We start from the raw sequence: 8,964 nt of genomic DNA on the forward strand, positions 1-8,964 counted from the left end.
GTCCCTGACTTGGGACAGGCGCAAAAATACGGCGGAGTTAAACATGTTTATGAGATCTCAACCCTCCCCTATACCTCTAGCCAATATGTAGATAAGTAAACGCATAACAATACGCACATTAAAATTCAGTTCAAGAGAAGCCGAATCTGATGTCAGAAGATGTTACCAAAGAAAATAAACAAAATGACAATAACACATATCTAGTATATATTTGTCCATTATACTGCATTTATTTAGGTCTCTAAACAAAACAGATATAAGTTACTACTTTTAACATACCAATTGTTTAGCTACTTAATTGTAAATAGATGAATTAGAAAGTGAAAATAGAAGCATGTCATTATGACAGATTAAGAATTTACTATATATGATGCAAAAGTCAAAATTCAAGTACACTGCTATAATTAATAACAGCTACGACTGTGCCATATGGTAATTAATCCTCTTAGATGTGTATATTAGTCAAGCATGTCAAGTCAAAAGAAATACTTCAAATTTTTAAGTGCCACTTCTCTGTTAACCAAGCTGCATTTAAGGTTGCACCTTGTAAACACAGCTGTTTCTTAAACCACGCCTCTTTTGGGGATTTTTTTCACGAAACTTCATAGTAAAAGTGTCACAGTTAAAGCCGCAAAGGGAGTTCCTATGGGAAATTGCATTGTCTAAATTTACAGATATGCAACCTACAGTGGCGGATCCAGAACTTTTCCTAATGGGGGGGGGGGGGGGGGAGGGGGGGGGGGCTCTGACTGACCTAAAAGGGGGCTCTCCAGTCATGCTTCGGTGATTCCCTATATAAGCAAAATTTTTCCCGCCCCCTCCCCCCTGGATCCGCCTATGACCTATCCATGTAAGAGGAAGAGCAAACACTGTTCAGAGTCAGTACAGTATGAATCATTTATATGATTGACATTGAGTCTTTTAATTTGTCTTGTTTTCAATGACAAATTTTGTTTTCTACTTGTAGGTTGGGATTAGAAATTAACAACAAAATTAATTTTGAATAAAGGATTTGGATTATCAGATGAACTTTGAAACATTTATTGAGAAAAATTCTAATATTTCTTATGGTCTGGCTATTGATATTTTTGTTTTGATAAGAGAGATCCAACTGTATGATTATAAGTTGACTACATAGGAATTTCAAATGCCATTCTATGTATAAGCATCAAAAGATATTGGAAATCTGTGGTCACATATTTTCATAAAACTTTTTTTTAAATGAATGCTTTGTCACGTAGAAACAATATGGTTATGTTCATTGCCATGGTAACTATACAGTCAATTCATTTTCACAAATTTTACAGTAGAAACCTGTAAAAGATATTTAGTTAAAGGTGAAAAATATTAAATGTTATATAAAGTTCTTCCATTGAAAAAGCATGGAAATGAGAATTATAAACCAGCTATCATTAGATTCGCCTGAGTTCTTATGTCCTGTTTTTTACTGGTTTGCGGCTATTCAAAATTCAGTATCCGAAACAGTGCCTAAAATGGATAGAAGGAATCAAGGTAATCTAGTATTCATTCAAAGCTACACATATAGTGTTATAATTAAACCAATGATTTCAATTTTAGTGCTTTTAACATGAGTTATCTCCCATATATCCAGGTACTAACGTTAACATGGACGTTTACTTCTTCTCCCTGTAAACATAAAACTAATTATATAATAATTTATATTTCATTATTTGTCAATCTCAAAGGGAAAAAAACATATTTAACATAATTGTGAATTAACTTTTAGGCTAGTTCATATTTTGTTAAGATCTACAACAAGTCAATATTTTACTGGCTTGCTGTTACTGTTTAGCTCACCTGGCCTGAATGAGCTTTCTCATCACTTGGCGTCCGTAAACTTTTACAAAAATCTTTTCTTCTGAAACTAATGGGCCAGATTTAACCAAACTTGGCCACAATCAGCATTAGGATATCTAGTTAAAAACTGTGTCAAATGACCCGGTCAACCAACCAAGATAGCTGCCATGGCTAACAATAGAACATAGGAGTAAAATGTAGGTGTTGGCTTATATCTCTGAAACCAAAGCATTTAGAGCAAATCTGATATGGGATAAAATTGTTTATGTGGTCAAGATCTACCTGCCCTGAATTTTCAGATGAGTCTGACAATCTGTTGTTGGGTCGCTGCCCCTGAATCGGTAATTTTCAGGAAATTTTGCCGTTTTTGGTTATTATTTTGAGTATTATTATAGATAGAGATAAACTGTAAACAGCAATAATGTTCAGCAAAGTAAAGATAGAGATAAACTGTAAACAGCAATAATGTTCAGCAAAGTAAGATCTACAAATAATTCATATGACCAAAATTGTCAATTGACCCCTTAAGGAGTAATTTACCGTTAAAGAATTGTTTTACCATTTTTTCTTAAATTTTTGCAATCTTTTACAAAATCATTTCCCCTGAAACTACTGAGACAAATTTAACAAAACTTGGCCAAACTCATCAATAGGACATTCAGTTTAAAGATCCGTCTGTTGACCCGCCGTCTGACCAACATGGACGACATAGTTTAAATCAGAGCATAGGGGTAACATGTAGGTTTTGGCTTAAATCTCTGAAACTAAAACAAAGGTATCATGGTTTTATTATTTCATGCATGAATGTTAACAAACACAGGCTCTTGCTTTTGTAATTTTTATGCCTCGCATACGATAGTAGAGGGGCATTATGTGTTCTGGTCTCTGCGTCCGTTCGTTTGTCTCTGCGTCCGTCCCGCTTCAGGTTAAAAAAAAAATTGGTTTGGGTAGTTTTTAATAAAGCTGAAGTCCAATCAACTTGAAACTTAGTACACATGTTCCGTTTGATATGATCTTTCTAATTTTAGCGCAAAATTTGACTTTAGACCCCATTTCACGGTCTACTGAACATAGAAAATGAAAGTGCGAGTTTCATGTTAAAGTTTTTAGTCAAGGTAGTTTTTGATGAAGTTGAAGTCTAATCAACTTGAAACTAAGTACACATGTTCCTAATGGTATGATCTTTCTAATTTTAATGCCAAATAAGATTTTTTTATCCAATTTCACGGTCCATTGAACATGGAAAATGGTAGAGTTTACAAAAATTTCGCCAGGAACTATTGGGCCAAATTAAACAAACCTTGGCCTAAATCATCCTTAGGACATCTTATTTTAAAAATGTGTACAATGATTCTGCCCACCAACCAAGATGGCAACCATGTACGAAAATAGAACATCGGAGTTTTATATGACCGTAAAACATTTTGGGGTCGTATATTGCTATCACGTCATCTTCGTCATTCAAAAATCATTTGGTACCGGACAATAATTTTAATTTAAGTATGTAAATCTCTATGAAATTTAACCAAAAGGTTAAATACATTAAAAGGAAGGTTGATATTTGTTTTGGTGCTGATGATCGGCTCAAAATATATAGGAATTAGGGGCAAAAAAGGGCCCTAAACAAGCATATTCTAGTTTCTGGACAAAAACTTCTGAATGAGTAGTTTGATTACTTTGAAATTGTACTATGATGTTAACTACCACAAGTAGAAGGTTGGGATTCATTGGGGGAGGGGGAGGTAATTGTCCAAAGCTTTCAGGAATCAGGAGAAGGGGGCAATTTTTCCCCACAAGATTTAAGAAAGTGGCAATTTCCAAATGACAATATATTTACTAACTCGGTATTGTGAAACACAATGTATTGCACAAAAGCAAGAAATCTTCAATTGAATCATATATTGCCAATTTCAAGTTCTTTGACTACATATATTTTGTACCAGAAACCTTTTTAATTTGTCAAATATTCAATTACAATCCAATTACTGAACTGTATCAATCTTGAAAAGTGTGTCCATTTTTGCCCCAAATGTTCATTAGGACATTCGAATATATCATCAATTATGATTAAAAAGTACTCTGTTCCTTGTAATCGCTGCTTTCATAGTAATAAGAAAAAAGACATTAGACGTTTTATTTCACTAAAGCCCCCACATGGGGTATGTTAGTACAACATTTTTTAATAAACAATAAAAGTATGAACATATTTACATATTTACATTAGAACAACATGGTTAACAAAGGTGCAATAATAGTATATATAATTTTAAAATACAGATATTTGGCAGGAAGTACAAATTATAGTAACATGATGAAGCACATGTATTAAAAGGTTTTAATAACATTTTTGCAAAATTTTGCTATTCCAGTAAGTGTAAATAAATCTGATGTATTCATCAATTCTTTAAATTTTAAAACATTTGGGTTTTTACATATATCTAAAGGTAAAAATTGTCATTTTAGCTCTAACATTGTTGAAAAAGGTACATTTGAATAAGTAATGAGACTCATCACCAAGTTCATTAGCATTACAAAGATTACAATGTCTTTCAGATCTATCAATATTAAAAAATCTCCCCGTTTAAATGGGCAATTTATTACTAAGGCAACGGAATTTACATAAATACATTCATAGATCAGATGGTAACACTGATAAATATTTCTCAAAACAAAAATCAGACTTATATATTCTGTAATTAAGACATTTGCAGAATTCATAACATTATTACTCCAGTTCAACATAAATTTATCACTTAAACATTTCTTGACATTCTTACCCAATATTATCAGATTTAGCAATTATTTGATCATCCCACATCAAATTAAATCCACATTCATATAAAGTATTTTTAATTTCTATCAACCATTTAGAGTGGTAGAAACCCCTTTTACTAAGCTGATACAATATAGAATACAGTGTATATGATTTTTTTTCTCTTTTACATATAGTAGCGAATGAACATATGTGAAAAGTTTGAGTTGCCTCCCATTGACTTGTTAAAATAGTTTGTCGAATAAATGTAGAAGATTTTGCATTTTAACTGATGAAAAAATACTTACAATGAGACAATAAACATTCAAAAAGAACCCCCAAAAATATGATAAAAACAATAAAAAATAAGTTAAGCATAAATATATGTATTGAAAGGAAGTAAAAGACAAGTCCATGAAGGAATGGAATAAAGAAATATATTTTTGGAGCTTTATCTTAATGCAACTTGCCAAAAAAATCAGTACATATATATGAGTACATATATTAAGCTTATTTTCAAATTCTACCATTATTTAAGTAACACCTGTTTGACTGAAAAAAATGTAGTTAATGCTTTGGTGACATAAGTTACCAGCAGATGTATGCAGCACAACAGCTGTGCACGAATATAATCCAAGGACATAAATATAAAGCGGCAGTTGCACATCAGTACAGGTCAAAATGTCTTGATCTCTTAAACCAAAAAGACCCATTTTCAAACTGTTTAGAACTTATTTCTCTATCACTTTGTCATTTGGTTCTTCTCGTCATATATTAATAATTTGATTTGAACGGATCAAACATTTTCAAACTTAAAAAAAAAACGAAATGCACCGTTCATGCACATATAGTGTAGCATACATGGCGACAATTATGTCATAAAGTTCCTCTAAAAGCTATCGGATTTTCTTTTGAGAAGAAAGAAACAAACAAAGCCATAAAACTGTATTAGATATTTGAGGTTTAGCTCGTCACAGAAAGATGATGAAATTAAAATATCCGATGGGGACAACCATAATTCTACCTGAAAATTCATGTTACAGTTAAGAAATAAAAAAAAATCCAAAAAGAAGAAACAACTAAAAGCTAACATGTTTAAACCCGCCACCTGTATGTTCATTGGCGGATCCAGGGGGTCCGGGGGTTGGAACCCCCTTTTTAAAATGGCTGGATCCGCCACTGTATTTTAGTGCCTGTCCCAAGTCAGTAGCCTGTAATCCATGCAATGGGATTGTCGTTTGTTGCTATGTTACATATTTGATTTCGTTCATTTTCTGTACATGTATTATGCCGTAATTGATATTGTTTTACATTTGTCATTTCGGGTCTTTTAAAGCTGACTATGGAAAGCCGTACGGTGACCTATAATTATTAATTTATGTGTCATTTGGTCTCTTGTGAATAGTTAGTTCTCTCATTGGCAATCATACAACATCTTTCTTTTTTTTAGTTTCGTTAGTTGGATTATTTTTAATTAGTAATACCAAGCTAGGAGGTTATATATCCTTTTTGGTTATACAATAAGAATAAAAATAAGGAGATGTGGTATAATCCACCAGATCTCAAATGCAGTAAATACATGTAATCAATTATAAAGGCAACCGTCTATGACCTTCAACAAACCTATATCGTATAGCTATAAAGGCAACCGTCTATGACCTTCAACAAACCTATATCGTATAGCTATAAAGGCAACCGTCTATGACCTTCAACAAACCTATATTGTATAGCTATAAAGGCAACTGTATATGACCGTCAGCAAACCTATATCGTATAGCTATAAAGGCAACTGTATATGACCTTCAACAAACCTATATCGTATAGCTATAAAGGCAACTGTATATGACCGTCAGCAAACCTATATCGTATAGCTATAAAGGCAACCGTATATGACCTTCAACAAACCTATATATCGTATAGCTATAAAGGCAACGTATATGACCTTCAACAAACCTATATATCGTATAGCTATAAAGGCAACGTATATGACCTTCAACAAACCTATATCGTATAGATATACTAAGACAATTCAAACAAGAAAACTAACATATATAGTTTCAATTTCCTAGAAAATCACCTACAAGGATGTGCAAGGTCATGATTTCAATCCTTGTAATTTTTTGTTGGCTGCGTTTGTCATGGAATAAAAGTTCCTTCATAAAATGGAACAACTTGAATATTATGGAATAGCATTTCAACGAAACAAATATTAGTATGATGTGCATATTATGGCTGCCACATTGTTTTTAACCAAATTTCCAGGGCAAATTCCGTTCGGCGAAACAGAAACATACGATATCCGAAATATCTTTCTATGTTACTCGGAAGTGGAAATTGACAATTGCAATTTCCGAAAGATTTCTTGGAAATCGACTCCTAATCCAAAGTTGCTTTGAAGCACTCGTGATAAAATGTTTCCTTTTCGGTAAAATGGATGAACAAGTTAAAGCAAAGAAATGAATTGGATTCGAACCTGTCTTTATTTCCCTAGTAAAGATATTCTCTTACGCATTGGGACTATATATATTTAATATAAGAACTGCAAATATCGATAGAGAGTGACGGTGTGCTCGCTTCGGATTCGGGTGGTCAGAACTTCGACATAATAAGCCGCGTCAAAATATCTATTCTCACAACGAACAAAGGGATACGGCTAGTTGTGCTACTCAACAGTAAAAGAAAAAAATAACCGAAAATTTTAAATGACAAATACTGAAATTAAAACAAAAAATGAAAAAGAAGTCAAACACAAAGCATTCATAAAAGCACTTAGGTTACCTTTTTAAATTCAAATACATTAATTAACTCACTTTAAAAATATGAAGAAAAGGTAGAAAATATTATGTGGAGCGTTTACGAAGTTAGCGGGAGCCGCGTATTTTATCCACAATATAAACTCATTGAGGCTTCACTAAAACTGAGATGAGGTCAGATTTGTCTGGACACCACATATAAAAATAAATAATAAAAAGGATATCAGACTCGATTAAGGTTTACATAGTATTTAAATCTCACTTAAGCTTCTTAGAAAACACTTAAACACCAGGAAGAGGAAATGTTATATAAAACCCAATTATACTCGACGATTCCCCAAGTTCACCCCATTAAGATGCTGGTAATACTACCCACATATAATCAAATTCCTCTACACATAACGAGGAAGTAACTCGGATACAGCGGCTGGGTGTCTGATTCACTGATAAGGCCAAGCGTAGTTCATTCTCAATTTCTTCACTTATAATACTACACTTTACACACAATGAAGATCTCCCAACACAAACTTACTTTTGCTTTTACAAAAGCAAATTTAAAAGAAGATTAGAATCATCAGCAAAGCTAAAATTAGGGTCGTTAATTGAAGATATATATAGGGAAAGAACATCCCGGTCGCATTTTGTTGTCAGTGATAAAAAATATACTTATATGATTATCTTTTCCAAGCAGCTATAACAATTTATTTAACTACAATTTTGTAAAGATCACAACATAAAATCACAGAACAATATATAACACATCAGTAACGCAGTGGCGGATCCGAGGGAGGATTTCGAGGTTACACCCCCCTTTTTTTTTGCTATTAATGCATTTGAATTGGGACATTAGATTGGAACCCTCCTTTTTTCTGGGTAGGTATATAACACTTTAAAAGATTCTAGATCTGCCTCTGTAGAGGGTAAAACTTTTTTGAAAAGGGGGATATATATACCTGACTTTGGTTTGGGGGACTAAAGACATAGATAACATTGGAACCCCTCCTTTTTATTTGACAAGCATTTGTATCTCATGCACTCGTCTTAGAAAAAAATATCCTATTAAGGTATATAGAAGAAAAAAACTGATACAAGTGCTTCAGGTGGTTATTGTGGGGACATATCTCCAGGACATATGGTTGGAATCCTCCTTTTGTCACGTTTATTTTAAATATGGTTATGTGTTGGAACCCCCCCCCCTCTTTTATATATGACTTGTTTGTGTTGAATTCGCCTGAACATGAATTAATCAAAATTCCCTCGCTATGCTTTGCTGATAGTCAATCATGTAAAAAAAAGTTGATCTACATGGTTGCTAAAGAAACAATTCAGTCAAGTTAGTCAAGTTCAGTAACGGCCAGTAGCATGAGTAGGCTATAGTAGTTACTGTCAGTATATTAAAACCAAAACAATTGTAGTAGACGTGGTACCCACATAATAAATTTGAATTGGAATATAATATGTTTTGTTTGGAGCCTCCTTTTAAACCTCAAAAATACAAGACCAGACAATAGAAATTAATTCAGTACTGATGAAAAGAGGTTTAAAGATTCGTCTATTTTTTTTGTAAAGACCTGGGGCTGGGATTAAAAAGATCTAATCCAGTATTTGATTTTTATATATGGGATAATTTTTGTAAATATC

The sequence above is a fragment of the Mytilus trossulus genome, chromosome 12 (genome assembly GCF_036588685.1).
Source record: "Mytilus trossulus isolate FHL-02 chromosome 12, PNRI_Mtr1.1.1.hap1, whole genome shotgun sequence".
NCBI classification, from domain to species: Eukaryota; Metazoa; Mollusca; class Bivalvia; order Mytilida; family Mytilidae; genus Mytilus; species Mytilus trossulus.